Source organism: Oncorhynchus kisutch, unplaced genomic scaffold, assembly GCF_002021735.2.
Source record: "Oncorhynchus kisutch isolate 150728-3 unplaced genomic scaffold, Okis_V2 scaffold1687, whole genome shotgun sequence".
NCBI lineage: Eukaryota > Metazoa > Chordata > Actinopteri > Salmoniformes > Salmonidae > Oncorhynchus > Oncorhynchus kisutch.
Genome location: NW_022263632.1, coordinates 28,763 through 47,864, shown reverse-complemented (window position 1 = coordinate 47,864; position 19,102 = coordinate 28,763). Strand labels below are relative to the sequence as shown.

Below are 19,102 nucleotides of genomic sequence, written 5' to 3'. Positions count from 1 at the left end.
TCCTGATGCTGCGAGCAAGAGAAGAGTCTCTCCAGATCAGAACACAAGATGTACAGCTTGTGGTCTAGCATGCAGCTTGGTCTGGTCTTGCTCTCTCTGGGTCTGGTCTAGCTCTCTCTGGGTCTGGGCTGGGTTTCTGTAAAGCACTTTATGACAACAGTGACATCAGCATCCATAATGATATGTGTCTGTGTCCCATCTTTATGGTTACCAGGACAACGCTAGCCCTTCCTCCCTCCTGGAGTCCCTGTGTCGTGCCTCTCCCGGTAGCGCCTTACTGCTGGGTATGAAGAGGTTGTCTGTGCTGCTGGTGGACTGCAGGAAAACAACGGGGCTGAGTGGAACTGTGAGAGGAGGAGAAGAGAAGAAAGGATCAGATTTGAAACATCAAAGTAAGTGCTGTAATTTAGTTTGAACAAATTAAATAGATCTGGTATCTGTTACCAGGACAACCAGCAGAGTTCTGTTAGTTGACATGAAGATGGACTGGTATCTGTTACCAGGACAACCAGCAGAGTTCTGTTAGTTGACAGGAAGATGGACTGGTATCTGTTATCAGGACAACCAGCAGAGTTCTGTTAGTTGACAGGAAGATAGAATGGTGTATATGGATGTTATGAATATCATAACACTGAAAAAGGATTCTGCCAATGAAAAGAGAGAAACCAATAGACCATATAAAACCTTGATGAAAGTTAGCTTTGGAGAGACAGTTTCAAGATGATCCAATGTAAGGTGCTTTTTTTACAAAAACTATTCCTTAAAACGTTATGGATGTTACAGTCAACCCCCTATCTTTACAAGACTGTAGAACAGGCAAACTAAACTCAAGACTTTGGTAATTAATTAACTGGTACTGAAGAAAAGCTGTGATCAGGCTGCCCACTCAAACGAAAGCTTCAAACTGTAACCAGTGCTGGCGACCTGGTTCAGGTTATCTATCAACTTACCAGGGTAGTGACAAACAGTAGAGGAATGAAATCATCAACATGGTTTGATCATATCTTTACTAATGCTGCAGAAATGGGTTTTAAAGCAGTATCCAGATCCATCAGATGTAGTGATCACAATATAGGAGCCATGTCTAGGAAAACCACCGTTCCAACGGCTGGGACTAATATTGTGTATAAGAGGTCATACAATTTTTTGTAGTGATTCCTATGTTATTGATGTAAATAATATTTGTTGGTCTGTGGTGTGTAATGATGAGCAACCAGACACTGCCCTTGACACATTTCAAACTGCTTATCCCAGTTACTAATAAGCAGCACCCATTAAGAAAATGACTGTAAAAACTGTTAAATCCACGTGGATTGATGAGGAATTACAAAATGGTATGATGAAGAGGTAGGCAAAAGAGATGGCATATAGGTCTGACTGAATAACTGATTGCAAATTGAGAAATCATTTGACTAAACTGAATAAAAAGAAGAAACTACACAATGAACCAAAGATAAATGACATGAAGAATGAAACTTATTGTAACGCTCAATGAGTGAATGGGTGTGGAGTCAGGCGCAGAGAGCAGAGGATATGGGGAAAAACACGCTTTAATGTCCAACCAAACAAGGTACAAATGGTAACACCAAACATAGGGGTAAATAAACTCCATTTAAGTCTTAATAAGTAAAATATCTGGACAGCGAAATAAAAACAACAGACACGAACACCTCTCACAAAACAGGAGACAAGCAAACAGAAGACAAGCCCACACAAACAGAAGACAAGCCCACACAAACAGAAGACAGGCCCACACAAACAGAAGACAAGCCCACACAAACAGAAGACAAGCCCACACAAACAGAAGACAGGCCCACACAAACAGAAGACAAGCCCACACAAACAGAAGACAAGCCCACACGAACAGAAGACAAGCCCACACAAACAGAAGACAAGCCCACACAAACAGAAGACAGCTCCACACGAACAGAAGACAGCTCCACACAAACAGAAGTGTGCGAAGCGAACTTACCACCCTAACAACCAAACAATGAACAGGTGAAAACAATTAGACAAAACCAAACGAAAAAGGATCGGTGGCAGCTAGTAGACCGGCGACGACGACCGCCGAGCGCCACCCGAACGGGGAGGGGAGCCACCTTCGGTAATATTCGTGACACCTATTGCAAATTGAGATATGTGACTAAACTCAATATAAAGAAGAAACTACACTATGAAACAAAGATAAATGACATGAAGAATGATAGTAAAAATCTTTGGAGCATCTTCAATGAAATTTTGCGCAAATAAATAAATAAAATCAACAATGACAAGTCACTGGTGTCTGACAACGTGGATGGAAAATTGAGGATAATAGCGGCCGATATTGCCATTCCTATTGGCCTTTTCTTTAATTGAAGCCTACTAGAAAGTGTGTGCCCTCAGGCCTAGAGGGAAGCTAAAGTCATTCCACTACCCAAGAATAGTAAAGCTCCCTTTACTGGCTTAAATAGCTGACCAATCAGACTGTTACCAACCCTTACAATTTTTGAAAAAAAAATATTTGACCTGATACAATGCTATTTTACAGTAAACAAATATAGACTTTCAGCTTATAGGGAAGTTCATTCAACTAGCACAGCACTTACAAATGACTGATTGGCTGAGAGACATTGATGATAAAAATGGCTTTACACCCCCTGCTATATTGTGGATAAAGAGTTTTTCTTTTAAAATGTAACCTTTATTTAACTAGGCAAGTCAGTTATAAACAAATTATTTTTTTCAATGATGGCCTAGGACTGCCTTGTTCAGGGGCAGAACGACAGAGTTTTTTACCTTGTCAGCTCAGGGTTTCGATCCAGCAATCTTTCGGTTACTGGCCTACCGCTCTAACCACTAGGCTACCTGCCGCCCCAGAGCTACCTGTCTAACAGAACACAGAGAGTGTTCTTTAATGGAAGCCTGTACAACAAAATCAAGTTTGAATCAGGAATTCCCCAGGGCAGCTGTTTGGCACCTACTTTTTTCAATCTTTACCAACAACATACCAATGACATTTGAGTAAAGCCAGTGAGTCTATGTATGCGTTGACTCAACACTGTACATGTCAGCTACTACATCGACTGAAATGACTGCAACACTTAACATAGAGCTGCAGTTAGTTTCAGAATGGGTGTCAAGGAATAAGTTAGTCCTAAATATTTCTGATTACCTTAAAACCTCTTGGTGTTAGGGGGCAGTATTTTCATTTTTGGAAAAAAAAACGTCCCCGTTTTAAACAGGATATTTTGTCAGGAAAAGATACTAGAATATGCATATAATTGACAGCTTTGGATAGAAAACACTCTAACGTTTCCAAAACTGTAAAGATATTGTCTGTGAGTATAACAGAACTGATGTTGCAGGCGAAAGCCTGAGAAAAATCCAATCCGGAAGTGCCCCAGGTTTTGAAAGCGCTGCGTTCCAATGACTCCCTATATGGCTTTGAATGTACCATCAACGAGCTTATGCTTTTTACGTATTCCCCAAGGTGTCTACAGCATTGTGACGTAGTTTTACGCATTTCTATTGAAGAATAGCCGTATGGGGGCACATTGCGTAAGTGGTCACATGGTGGCTCCGAGAGAGATTCTCGCGTAAAGTGCAGAGGTAGCCATTACTCCAATCGGTCCTTGAGAAAAAGGAATTGTCCCGACGGATATATTATCAAATAGATATTAGAAAAACACCTTGAGGATTGATTCTAAACAACGTTTGCTATGTTTTTGTCGATATTATGGAGCTAATTTGGAATATTTTTCGGTGTTGTGACCGCAATTTCCGGGCGATTTCTCAGCCAAACATGAAGAACAAACGGAGCTATTTCGCCTACAAAAATAATATTTTGGGAAAAAATGAACTTTGGCTGTCTACCTGGGAGTCTCGTGAGTGAAAACATCCGAAGTTCATCAAAGGTAAACGATTTAATTTGATTGCTTTTCTGATTTCCGTGACAAGTTTGCCTGCTGCTAGCAAGGCATAATGCTATGCTAGGCTATGATAAACTTACACAGATGCTTGTCTAGCGTTGGCTGTAAAGCATATTTTGAAAATCTGAGATGACAGGGTGATTAACAAAAGGCTAAGCTGTGTTCCAATATATTTCACTTGTGATTTTCATGAATAGGAATATTTTTTAGGAAGATTTATGTCTGTTGCGTTATGCTAATTAGTGTCAGATGATGATAACGGCCCCGTTCACGGGCTGGGTGTCACTACAGGTTAAGTTACATGGCCTACTATGCTAATTCTGTAGCGGTATTGTTAGAGAGGGCTAAAGAAATATTTTGTTGGTGCGCAAGGCAGGTATTAACCCTAGTTATTAAAGTTAGTTATTACCTATTATAACATTATTATTTTAAAATATTATTAAAACCGAAAGGATGAGAGTAGAATAGATAGAGTAGCGCTTCCAGACACATTCTAAACATGATGGAGTATTAAAGGAGGACTGTAGCAACTAATGATGAAACATTATGGAGTCTTAAAGGAGGACTGTAGCATCTCATTTTGAAACATTATGGAGTCTTAAAGGAGGACTGTAACATCTAATAATGAAACATTATGGAGTCTTAAAGGAGGACTGTAGCATCTCATAATGAAACATTATGGAGTCTTAAAGGAGGACTGTAGCATCTAATGATGAAACATTATGGAGTCTTAAAGGAGGACTGTAGTATCTAATGATGAAACATTATGGAGCCTTAAGCTTTAATTTGTGGTATTGCACTTGTGAATGCATGAAAGTTAAATATTTCTAAAAATATATATATATTTTGCACTCTGCAATTTCACCGGACTTTTTTTTCAGCTCATGAAACATCCAACACTTTACATGTTGCGTTTATATTTTAGTTTTTTGTTGTTACTATCAGTTTTAGGAACATTTACCCAAAATATGACATCAGCGATAATCAAAATGTTGAAAATCTGTGAATGTCTAAATAAGAAATTGGTCCATTTAAACAGCAATATGTCGAACCCTTTCAACAACGGGGAGATGTTACTGATGTGCTTTGTATCTTCGACGTAAAAACAAGTTTTGGACTTCCACACAAAATGACTTCTTTAGTTATTTTATGTTTAAGGAAGTGTGTAGGTCACATTCTGTATCATACAGCTATGAAAGTTATATATTTAGAACCACCTGTTCAATTGGAATCCAGCGACGTCTGTGTCTTCAGTGTCCTAGAACTGTCTAGGTTTTTGTGTTCTGACTTGTAAAACAGGATGAATAAGTAATGTAAACATAGCAGTAATTACCAGGAAGCTCTACATTTGTTTTAAAATCACACTAAGATTGTTAAAACTGGCCTCAGGTTATTGAGAGATCTGATTTAGGATTTACCCTCGTAGCAAGGTTTTTTTATCATGTGGTTTCATTTGAGTCTCTATTTAAAAATAACACTATCTTTGGCAGGAGAAAGACCAGACTCAGAGGAACCAGAGCCAGGGACGTCCAAACCAGCAAGACGACACCAGTGCTCCCAGTGTGAAAAGAGTTTTAAACAGAAAGCACAACTGAAAAAACATAAGAGAATACACACAGGGGAGAAGCCTTACCACTGTTCCCAGTGTGGAAAGGGTTTCAACCAGTCAGGGACGCTGAAACAACATGAGAGAATACACACAGGAGAGAAGCCTTACCACTGCTCCCAATGTGGAAAGTGTTTCGGCCGTTCGGGGGAGCTGAAACTACACGAGAGAATACACACAGGAGAGAAGCCTTACCACTGCTCCCATTGTGGAAAGTGTTTCGTCCGTTCGGGGGAGCTGAAACAACACGAGAGAATACACACAGGAGAGAAGCCTTACCACTGCTTCCAATGTGTAAGGTCTTTCAACCAGTTGGGGGCGCTGAAACAACATGAGAGAATACACACAGGAGAGAAGCCTTACCACTGCTCCCAATGTGGGAAGTGTTTCAAACCATTCGGGGATGCTGAAACAACATGAGAGAATACACACAGGAGAGAAGCCTTACCACTGCTCCCAGTGTGGAAAGTGTTTCAAACCGGAGAGGAAACCTGAAACAACATGAGAGAATACACACAGGAGAGAAGCCTTAACACTGCTCCCAGGGTGCAAACCATTTGCCCATCACAGTGCTCCCTTTGTCTTTTATTGTTGACTGACAATGTGTTTACCTGTCTTTACCATATGCAATTAAATGGTACAGGGTCTACTCAAACATATATTTGTTTGTTTTTATTAGAAAACATGAAGTGAATATGGAGTCTGTCAGTTTGAATATAAAGAAGATCAGGTTCCTTCTTTTAAACTGTAATGAAATGAAAATGTTCAGACTCTGTAATGGAAAATGTTAATTGTTTGTGTGTCCACATAACTGAGTATGTGACTAACCTTGTGAAACTGTCCTATTATATAAGCTCCTGTTCTTGGGAGTATCATCCTGTGTTGCAAACCAATTTGCACCTGTGTCCTTGTATGAATAAAGTCCCGCCCAGGAAAGGGAAACTATAAAGATATTTGCTCATCACCCAATGCTTCAGGAATTCAGACTGTCTACACTGTGCTGTGTAACTCTGTTATTCTCTCTGAGCTCAGAAATAAAGAATCTTGGTTTGACTTGGACTCCAGCAGATCCTTATTTTATAATATCCACCACAACTCTCCCAAGGATTGCTGTTTATCATTGTCTCAAAGAAGAGTTCCTTGTTCCACTTTCCTGGGGGAATTTACAGGCCTCCCACTGATTGAATAAACATTGTATCCACAGGTAACATTTTGTGTTTCACCCAACCAGCAACCGATATCCAATGACTGGTAACATTTTGTGTTTCACCCAACCAGCAACCGAATTCCAATGACTGGTAACATTTTGTGTTTCACCCAACTTGCAACTTGCAACCTACTTGCAACCTAAATCCAATGACAGGTGACATTTTGTGTAGATTTCATGTTAAATTCACGTTAAATTCACGTTCAGGCATATCCTGTTTCCATCAGCCCGGTCATTACTTTTGAAATGGTTGGATCAATATCCACCTTCATGATGTGGATGAAGCCTGATTTGGAATGTCTGAGTAGTTCTATATGATGTCATAATACACCCCTCTGATAATCAAGTGATATTTGGAATGTCTGACTAGTTCTATCTGATGTCATAATACACCCCTTTGATAGTGATACATTTGCTACATTGTTTCCATGTCAGTTGGTTTCCCACTCTGATGATTTATATCTGACAGAGGGGCTTTAAATGAATAGTATGGTGACATCTTAGTGTGTCTTGAAGTAAATAGGATTATTAATCATAAACTCCTATAGCAACAATACACTGCAGCTTTGACATCAAGAAGAGAATGGGCTGATGGGTGGTGGTGCTACTCTATAGGTAAGGCTGTTCAATATGAATGTTCAATACACACAATAGGTTGATCAGTAGCCAGTTAGCTAGCTGTACAGTCCTATATGAATTTTCAATACACACAATCGTTGACTGGGGAGGTGATGTACCACAGTCAAAGTCCTGCAATAAGAGCTAAGAGACTAATATTTGTGTGAACTATACATAGTTGTGTTCTGTGGTTGTCACTGAGTTGGCTGATATCCCATTTTATGGGGTCACTCCACAGTTAAGTCTACACTTTGCTCCTTTTATATTTCTTTTGATCCCGATAAACTCCCCAGTCCCTGCCAGTGACAAGCATACCCATAACATGATGCTGCCACCACAATACTTATTGTGTGGTTAATGTGTGGTCTATCTCCAGGTCATCAGACTGTTAAATAGTCACCTCTAGCCGCCTGCCCTGAACTTAGTCACTGTTACTAGCCGTCTACCACCCAGTACTCCACCCTGTATTCTAGCCAAGGCTCATCCTATATAACTACTACTGTACACACCTTTATATTCATATACGGTCCATAATGTCTAGACACACCTTCATATACATTGTAAACCAACTGAATATATTTACATTCCAGACTCTGACATTCCTCGTTCTACCATTTCTATATTTGTAAATCCTTAAAAGAAATTGTAGGGGAAATCAGTAGGTCACACAAATGACTATTTCTAAACAAAGATAATAGACAAGTAGAATGGGGAGGTTTCTTAAACTATCTTTACTTACTCGGTGAAGAGACTCCAGGGACGGTGATGAAGGCTGTAGGAATGAAGATCAGACAGTGAAGAGACTCCAGGGACAATGATGAAGGCTGTAGGAATGAAGATCAGACAGTGAAGAGACTCCAGGGGCGGTGATGAAGATTAGACAGCAATACTGGTCCTGTGGTCAGGTGGGGGAGTGGTCGATCCAGACAATGATTGTGAGGAAGCATGCGGGGAACAGGCTCCTTTCTACTACCATTCTGGGGTCTGGATACATGTCAACAAAGACTACAACTGCTTCAAACAATGGGAGAGGCTACCATTGACCACCACACTTTCTTTCATAACCAGGAAGCCCATGTTGAGTCAGCAGTGTTCCCACTATGGAAGAGGGAGCATTCAGCATTCATCCAGTCTCTCAGAAAACCATGTTGAGCCATCAGTGTTCTCAACATGGAAGAGGGAGCAGGAAGCCGTCATCCAGGGACAAGGACAAAGGTGACAGCCTGGACACACAGCAAAGTTTGACGCGATCAGATTGATTCACAGTCAGTGTTGTTTAGCAGAGAATCAACCAGAGAATCAACCAGATTGATTCACAGTCAGTGTTGTTGAGCAGAGAATCAACCAGATTGTTGAAGTTATTCAGGTGAATAATACATTTGATTTGTTTAATTCTGTTTTATTCAATTAGAATAATTTACTCTGAATGAGAACAATCACATCTGTGAGCTTTATGCCGTCATCCAGTCTCTCACGCGATCAGTGTTGTTGAGCAGAGAATCAACCAGAGAATCAACCAGATTGATTCACAGTCAGTGTTGTTAAGCAGAGAATCAACCAGATTGATTCACAGTCAGTGTTGTTGAGCAAAGAATCAACCAGAGAATCAACCAGATTGATTCACTGTCAGTGTTGTTGAGCAAAGAATCAACCAGGTTGATTCACAGTCAGTGTTGTTGAGCAAAGAATCAACCAGAGAATCAACCAGATTGATTCACTGTCAGTGTTGTTGAGCAAAGAATCAACCAGATTGATTCACAGTCAGTGTTGTTGAGCAGAGAATCAACCAGAGAATCAACCAGATTGATTCACAGTCAGTGTTGTTGAGCAGAGAATCAACCAGAGAATCAACCAGATTGATTCACAGTCAGTGTTGTTGAGCAAAGAATCAACCAGATTGATTCACAGTCAGTGTTGTTGAGCAAAGAATCAACCAGAGAATCAACCAGATTGATTCACTGTCAGTGTTGTTGAGCAAAGAATCAACCAGATTGATTCACAGTCAGTGTTGTTGAGCAAAGAATCAACCAGAGAATCAACCAGATTGATTCACTGTCAGTGTTGTTGAGCAAAGAATCAACCAGATTGATTCACAGTCAGTGTTGTTGAGCAAAGAATCAACCAGAGAATCAACCAGATTGATTCACTGTCAGTGTTGTTGAGCAAAGAATCAACCAGATTGATTCACAGTCAATGTTGTTGAGCAGAGAATCAACCAGAGAATCAACCAGATTGATTCACAGTCAGTGTTGTTGAGCAGAGAATCAACCAGAGAATCAACCAGATTGATTCACAGTCAGTGTTGTTGAGCAGAGAATCAACCAGAGAATCAACCAGATTGATTCACAGTCAGTGTTGTTGATCAGAGAATCAACCAGAGAATCAACCAGGTTGTTGAAGTTATTCAGGTGCATAATACATTTGATTTGTTTAATTCTGTTTTATTCAATTAGAATAATTTACTCTGAATGAGAACAAGCACATCTGTGAGCTTTATGCATTATAACATCGATTGATGACGCTGACAGATTTGTAGTAAAACCAGGGTTGGAGTCAAATCCATTTAATTTCCAGTCAATTCAGAAAGTAAACCAAATTCCACATTTTCCTAATTGAAAACCATAGAAGGGAATTGGAATTTTCAGATTACTTCCTGAATTTACTGGAATATTCTAAAATTGATTAAATTGGGAGGTTTTCCTCATGAATCTGCACAACAACACCCTAAAATGACGAAGCAAAAACAGGATTAGAAATGTTTGCATATGCATTTTAAAATTAAAACTGAAATATCACATTTAAATAAGTATTCAGAACCTTAACTCAGTGCTTTGTTGAAGCACCTTTGGCAGTGATTATAGCCTCAAGCCACCTTGGGTATGACACTACAATCTTGGCACACCTGTATTTGTGGAGTTTCTCCCATTCTTCTCTGCAGATCCTCTCAAGATCTGTCAGGTTGGATGGAGAGCGTCGCTGTGCAGCTATTTTCAGGATTTCTTCAGAGTTGTTCAGTCGGGTTCAAATCCGGGCTCTGGCTGGGCCACACAAGAACAATCAGACTTGTCCCAAAGCCACTTCTATGTTGTCTTCGCTGTGTGCTTAGGGTCGTTGTCCTGTTGGAAGGTGAACCTTTGCCCCAGTCTGAGGTCCTGAGTGCTCTTGAGCAGATTTTCATCAATTATCTCTCTGTACTTTGCTCCGTTCATCTTTCCCTCGATCCTGACTAGTCTCCCAGTCCCTGCCGTTGAAACACATCCCCACACCATGATGCTGCCACCACCACACTTCACCGTAGGGATGGTGCCAGGTTTCCTCCAGACCTGACGCTTGGCATTCAGGCCAAAGAGTTTAATCTTGGTTTCATCAGATCAGAGACTCACGTCTGTAGCCATCAATTGCTTTGAAAGGCTGGTCATGGCTCACACCCCACCATTATCCAAGAAACCCTGGACCCACTCTAATTTGCATACCGCCCCAACAGATCCACAAATGATGCAATCTCTATTGCACTCAACACTGCCCTTTCACATCTGGACAAAAGGAATACCTATGTACAGTCGTGGCCAAACTTTTTGAGAATGATACAAATATTAACTTTCACAAAGTCTGCTGCCTCCGTTTGTATGACGGCAATTTGAAGATACTCCAGAATCTTATGAAGAGAGATCAGATGAATTGCAATTAATTGCAAAGTCCCTCTTTGCCATTCAAATGAACTGAATCCCCCAAAAACTTTTCCGCTGCATTTCAGCCCTGCCACAAAAGGACCAGCTGACATCATGTCAGTGATTCTCTCGTTAACACAGGTGTGAGTGTTGACGAGGACAAAGCTGGAGATCACTCTGTCATGCTGATTGAGTTCGAATTTTGTATTTTGTATTTTATTTTTTACCTTTATTTAACTAGTTAAGAACAAATTCTTCCAGAATAACAGACTGGAAGCTTCAAAGGGAGGGTGGTGCTTGGAATCATTGTTCTTCCTCTGTCAACGATGGTTACCTGCAAGGAAACACGTGCCGTCATCATTGCTTTGCAGGCAAGGATATTGCGGCCAGTAAGATTTGACCTAAATCAACCATTTATCGGATCATCAAGAACTTCAAGGAGAGCGGTTCAATTGTTGTGAAGAATGCTTCAGGGTGCCCAAGAAAGTCCAGCAAGCTCCAGGACCGGCTCCTAAAGTTGATTCAGCTGCGGGATCGGGGCACTATCAGTACAGAGCTTGCTCAGGAATGGCAGCAGGCAGGTGTGAGGGCAGCAGGCAAGTGTGAGTGCATCTGCACGCACAGTGAGGCGAAGACTTTTGGAGGAAGGCCTGTTGTCAAGAAGGGCAGCAAAGAAGCCACTTCTCTCCAGGAAAAATATCAGGGACAGACTGATATTTTGCAAAAGGTACAGGGATTGGACTGCTGAGGACTGGGGTAAAGTCATTTTCTCTCATGAATCCCGTTTCCGATTGTTTGGGGCATCCGGAAAAAAGCTTGTCCGGAGAAGACAAGGTGAGCGCTACCATCAGTCCTGTGTCATGCCAACAGTAAAGCATCCTGAGACCATTCAAGTGTGGGGTTGCTTCTCAGCCAAGGGAGTGGGCCACTCACAATTTTTACTCAGAACACAGCCATGAATAAAGAATGGTACCAACACATCCTCCGAGAGCAACTTCTCTCAACTATCCAGGAACAGTTTGGTGATGAACAATGGCTTTTCCAGCATGATGGAGCACCTTGCCATAAGGCAAAAGTGATATCTAAGTAGCTCGGGGAACAAAACATCGATATTTTGGGTCCATCGTCAGGAATCTCCCCAGACCGTAATTGAGCATTGGTGTTCAATCCTCAAGAGGCGGGTGGACAAACGAAAACCCACAAATTCTGACAAACTCCAAGCATTGATTATGCAAGAATGGGCTGCCATCAGTCAGGATGTGGCCCATAAGTTAATTGACAGCATGCCAGGGTGGATTGCAGAGGTCTTGAAAAAGAAGGGTCAACACTGCAAATATGGACTCTTTGCATCAACTTCATGTAATTGTCAATCAAAAAAATAACTTAACTATTTTTTTACTTAACAAGTATTTTTCTTAACTGCATTGTTGGTGAAGGGCTTGTAAGTAAGCATTTCACTAAGGTCTACACCGGTTGTATTCGGCACGTGAATAATAATATTTAATTTGATTTTCATACTTTTCTAATAAAACACTTTTCAACCCATATGATCTATTACATAATAAAAGTCGTAATACAAATATCATGTCATAGTGAATTCATGACATGTGAACGAACAAGCCTGTTCATACTTTATAATATGGCTATACAGTGGGGAGAACAAGTATTTGACACACTGCCAATTTTGCAGGTTTTCCTACTTACAAAGCATGTAGAGGTCTGTAATTTTTATCATAGATACACTTCAACCGCGAGAGAAAGAATCTAAAACAAAAATCCAGAAAATCACATTTAATGATTTTTAAGTAATTCATTAGCATTTTATTGAGACCCAGAGTTACTTCTGCTGCAGAGGATACGTTCATTAGAGTTACCAGCCTCACAAATTGCTGCCCAAATAAATGTTTCACAGAGTTTCACAGAGTTTCACAGAGTTGAACTAACAGACACATCTCAATATCAACTGTTCAGAGGAGACTGTGTTAATCAGGCCTTCATGGTCGAATTGCTGCAAAGAAACCACTACTCAAGGACAGCAAAAAGAAGAAGAGACTTGCTTGGGCCAAGAAACACGAGCAAACCTTCACATTGACCCTGTACTGGTACCTCCTATATATAGCCTCCACATTGACTCTGTACTGGTACCCCCTGTATATAGCCTTCACATTGACTCTGTACTGGTACCTCCTGTATACAGCCTCCACATTGACACTGTACTGGTACCCCCTGTATATAGCCTCCACATTGACACTGTACTGGTACCTCCTGTATACAGCCTCCACATTGACTCTCTGCCGGTACCTCCTGTATATAGCCTCCACATTGACACTCTACTGGTACCTCCTGTATATAGCCTCCACTATGACTCTCTGCCGGTACCTCCTGTATATAGCCTCCACATTGACACTCTACTGGTACCCCCTGTATATAGCCTCCACATTGACTCTGTACTGGTACGCCCTGTATATAGCCTCCACATTGACTCTGTACTGGTACCCCCTGTATATAGCCTCCACATTGACTCTGTACTGGTACGCCCTGTATATAGCCTCCACATTGACTCTGTACCGGTACTTCCTGTATATAACCTCCACATTGACTCTGTACTGGTACCCCCTGTATATAACTCCACATTGACTCTGTACTGGTACCTCCTGTATATAGCCTCCACATTGACTCTGTACTGGTACCCCCTGTATACAGCCTCCACATTGACTCTGTAAACACGGTATAGTTTTTTTATTGTGTAACTTTTTTTCTTACCTCTTATTTTTCTTAACTACATTGTTGGTTAAGGGCTTGTCAGTAAGAATTTCACGGTAATGTCTACACCTGTTGTAGCTTTGTAGCGTAGCTTTAAGGGAATAGTATGGTCACATCTAGATAAAAAATTAACAGAGTAAATGTGTATAAACACACTTCCTATTCATGGAAGTATTTATTCATCATCTACATATTCATATTACGTTTCTATGTCTGTGTACAGGAAAGTATTAGTTGTAAGACGTAAGAGAAAATATATCAGCTTATTGTTAAATAATTATGACGTTCTTTCCAATACAAAAAGTGTTGTAACTATTGTTTCCAAACTGCGTTACCCACTCCAGCCAGCAGATGGCGATGAGCGTCTTTCAGGTGATGCTTCTTGTGTGACGTATAATGGACTGGACGGGACGCTTCTTCAGGAACAACAACACGGATACTATTTCAACCACCTGGGTAGCTTGCTAGACAATGTTAAACTGAAATATTGACGTTTTAGGCCATGTTAATGTACATTAGCTAATCCCAGTGTATAAAACACATTTCAGTTGACGTTAACTTGAACCTAATTTGCTTGTTCAAGTTGCAAATTTGTTAAAGATTGATACTGCGCCTAGCACTAGGCTATTCGCTAATGCTAGCTAGCTAACATCCCTGACCATGAGCTCATTAAACTACTCCTCCCCTGCTGAAGAAGAGGATGTCCGCTGTCCGGAGAAAGAAGCTCTGGCGCTGAACATTGTCGTGAAAGATGAAGAGGAGGATATTACAGTGAAAGGAGAGAAAGATGCTCTGCCGCTGAACATTGTCGTGAAAGACGAAGAGGAGGAGGATATTACAGTGAAAGGAGAGAAAGAACCTTTCAGAATGAAAAAGGAGGAAGAGGAGGCTGTTATAGGGAAAGAGGAGGCATACTCTTCCTCTCTAAAAGGTTCTATCTCAGTAACGGTGAAGGAGGAAGAGGATTTGGGAGTGAAAGAGGAGGAAACAGAATATCAGATTAACACCAGTGAGTACTGTCCTAAAAACAGGGGCACAAACTATGCAGTTGTTGAACTAATGTGTGGTTTTAAAGTGGCATTCTACTGAAGTTCTACACTTGAATATGTTGTTCAGTACTCCCGCAAAACTTGAGACATCTGTGGCATTGTGTTGTGTGACAACTGTATATTTTAGAGTGGCTTTTTATTGTCCCCAGCACAAGGTACACCTGTACTGCTGTTTAATCAGCTTCTTGATATGCTGTCACGTGGATGGATTATCTTGGCAAAGCAATGTAAACAAATTTACACAAATTGGAGAGTGGAGATTTCATTCTGGTCTCTTTTTATATAAACACTGTCTTTGGCAGGAGGAAAACCAAACTCTGCTCCCAGATCAAGTTAGGAAGCCTGAAAAGACCTGAGAGGACACACACAGGAGAGAAGCCATACCATTGTGGCCAGTGTGGAAAGAGTTTTAGCCTGTTAGGAAGCCTGAAAGCTCATGAGCGAATACACTCAGGAGAGAAGCCATACAATTGCGGCCAGTGTGGAAATAGTTTTAGTCAGTTAGGAAACATGAAAAGACATGAGCGAATTCACACAGGGGAGATGCCATACCACTGCTCCCATTGCGGAAAGAGTTTTAACCATTTACTTAACATGAAAAGACATGAGAGGATACACACAGGAGTGAAGCCTCACCATTGCTCCCAGTGTGGAAAGAGTTTTATGCAGTTAGGTATCCTCGAAGATCATTTGCGAATACACACAGGGGAGAAGCCTTACTACTGCTCCCATTGTGGAAAGAGTTTTAACCATTTACTTAACATGAAAAGACATGAGAGGATACACACAGGAGTGAAGCCTCACCATTGCTCCCAGTGTGGAAAGAGTTTTATGCAGTTAGGTATCCTCAAAGATCATTTGCGAATACACACAGGGGAGAAGCCTTTCCTTTGCACTCAGTGTGGAAAGAGTTTTAGCCAGTCAGGAAACCTGAAAGTGCATGAGCGAATTCACACAAGGAAGAAATCTTACCACTGATCCCAGCGTGCAATGCGTTTTTACCCAATTAGGACACCTGAAAGAAGACATGAGACCGCACACGGGGGAGAAGCCTTACAAATGTTCAGACTGGGGGGAAGGCATTTTACTCATCAGTAGCGTAAAAAAAATGTGAGAATCCACACAGGAGAGAATGTTTACTTGTTTATATATAACTATTTCTGGATTTTTGTCTTCTCATTTTGTCTGTCATAGTTGTAGTGTACCTATGATGAAAATTACAGGCCTCTCTCATCTTTTTAAGTGGGAGAACTTGCACAATTGGTGGCTGACTAAATACTTTTTTGCCCCACTAAGTGTATGTAAACTTCCAACTTCAACTGTATATATTATTTGAAATGCTAATCCTTTGCACACGAATGCTCACTCATTCAGGATTAATTGCAGTCAATATATATTTACGCCGTTGTGATCTGTTGGAATCCGGTCCGTCTGCTGGAGAGTTCATCTGAGTCTCTCTCCTTCTGTTTCCCTGAAGTTCAAAGTCTTTCTTGGTTAGAATGGATACCTCAGATTACCATTCAGAAATGTTCTCATAGAATAGATGTTTCGGCGGTTGTCGTCATCCCAGGTTTACATCATTTCTAGCTGCCCCCACAGACCCACCAATGCTCTTACTCTGTTGGGATTGATAGTCTCAGAGTTGAACCATTTCCAGCCGTGTAGCCAATGCTCCACGTGGGATGGTTTTCTAGTCTTGGTCCTCAAATGTGCCACCTCAGCTTACACCAAGGTATGCGTTGTCTAAACTATTCGCAATCACAGCTCACGCTGATTGGTTTGCTCAGTCTGAAGAGGATTTTTTTTTAGGGGGGCTTTTATTCGAAACAATAGGATAGGCGTTCCATGACGCCAGATCATGTCTGTGCCCTCGGGGACGGACCAATGACTTAGTTACACTTTTAAAGGAATACAATTCTCTCACATTAAAGGTTTAACATCACATTACATCATTTCATATATAGTTGCATCTTTACTCATTCATTTTATACAAGAATTAGATGAAAACCCCATAATTGAGAAATGTACACATTGAGACATAGTTATGTGTGTTTCCTGTCCTCTCCGAGGTCACCAAATGAAACACACTCAACATAACTGTCACTTAAGTGTCCACAGACCCTTCCCACACTCTCAAAGGTGGACAAATAGTTTAATTTTGCCATTTTGGGGATTTAGGAGTTCGGCCACGTGAATTCCTTTGTTCACTCTGTGGTCTCTCTCTGTATGAAAAGGGGGAGAGAGTCTCCGCCAGGTATTTACGACCTGAGATAACAGAACCTGGGTGTAGGAGAGGGGGAAGCCACAATCTATACCCAGAAAAGGCCACATCATGACAATATGGAGTATTTGAATATAATGAACATCAGTTTCCTTGTGTTCAAATGTAGGATAGATCAGATTCCATGTGTTTAAATGGTCCTTTTTTAAACTCTGTGTGTGTTTATCTGGGTGTGTCATTCCTCCAGCACTACAGATAATCAAGTGATATTTGGATGTGATGCATTAGTTCCATTGTTGACATTTGCATTGTTGGCCCACTGATGATTTAATGAAATGAAAATGTTCAGACTCTGTAATGGAAAATGTTAATTGTTTGTGTGTCCACATAACTGAGTATGTGACTAACCTTGTGAAACTGTCCTATTATAAGCTCCTGTTCTTGGGAGTATCATCCTGTGTTGCAAACCAATTTGCACCTGTGTCCTTGTATGAATAAAGTCCCTCCCAGGAACAGGAAACTATAAAGATATGTGCTAGTCACTCAATACTTCAGGAAATCAGACTGTCTACACTGCGCTGTGTAACGCTGTTATTCTCTCTGAGCTCAGAAATAAAGAATCTTGGTTTGACTTGGACTCCAGCAGATCCTTATTTTATAATATCCACCACAACTCTCCCAAGGATTGCTGTTTATCATTGTCTCAAAGAAGAGTTCCTCGTTCCACTTTCCTGAATTTACAGGCCTCCCACTGATTGAATAAACATTGTTTCCACAGGTAACATTTTGTGTTTCACCAAACCAGCAACCTAAATCCAATGACAGGTAACATTTTGTGTTTCACCCAACCAGCAACCTAAATCCAATGACAGGTGACATTTTGTGTTGATTTCATGTTAAATTCACATTAGTTGACAAATAAATAACTTTTGCTGTTAAATTCCCAATGGTTTCCATCGCATTTTCAACTCTACTGATGGTTTAACAAAACTGTTGCATTATATAGCAAAAATGATCTTGTCCCGTGCACTGTAGCCAGCAGCTCACAGATACAGTGTTGGTAGGCTACCTACATGATGAGATTATTATGGATGAGAGCGATATTATTTTATTTGTCAAATGGCAGCCAAGCATCGATCATCATGTCACCTGTCACCAGAATAAGACCATCAAAATGTATTGGAAAGGAGCATCAAGCTCATCACGTGCACTTTCACCACCCTGTGAAGTTCATAACTTATTTCATCTGTAGCCTAATAAACTGCATGGGTTCCCAAGTCGTAGTGGGAGGACCACACAACATATCATCACGTGACACCAAGTTAACTAAGATGTGATGGTTATTATATAAATATTTGCTCATAAAGGAGTTTCCACCTCCATTGCTCGCTTATACATTTTTACTGACACAAAAAGTCCCCACCATGTCAAACAAACTAACATATAGTTTGTCGGCTTTTATAAAATTGTTCAGGCATATCCTGTTTCCATCAGCCCGGTCATTACTTTTGAAATGGTTGGATCAATATCCACCTTCATGATGTGGATGAAGCCTGATTTGGAATGTCTGAGTAGTTCTATCTGATGTCATAATACACCCCTCTGATAGTGATACATTTGCTACATTGTTTCCATGTCAGTTGGTTTCCCACTCTGATGATTTATATCTGACAGAGGGGCTTTAAATGAATAGTATGGTGACATCTTAGTGTGTCTTGAAGTAAATAGGATTATTAATCATAAACTCCTACAGCAACAATACACTGCAGCTTTGACATCAAGAAGAGAATGGGCTGATGGGTGGTGGTGCTACTCTATAGGTAAGGCTGTTCAATATGAATGTTCAATACACACAATAGGTTGATCAGTAGCCAGTTAGCTAGCTGCTACAGTCCTATATGAATGTTCAATACACACAATAGGTTGATCAGTAGCCAGTTAGCTAGCTGTACAGTCCTATATGAATGTTCAATACACACAATAGGTTGATCAGTAGCCAGTTAGCGTTGACTGGGGAGGTGATGCACCACAGTCAAAGTCCTGCAATAAGAGCTAAGAG

The 19,102-nt window shown here is 40.7% G+C and overlaps 1 long non-coding RNA gene across 1 annotated transcript; it reads left to right on the top strand.

The window, feature by feature from the left end:
• Positions 1–62: 62 nt before the first annotated feature.
• Positions 63–5,504, top strand: LOC116367487 (uncharacterized). The gene is made up of 3 exons (XR_004208356.1): positions 63–100; positions 215–392; positions 5,402–5,504. It is a non-coding gene; the product is annotated as an uncharacterized LOC116367487 (long non-coding RNA).
• The last annotated feature ends 13,598 nt before the right edge of the window (positions 5,505–19,102 follow it).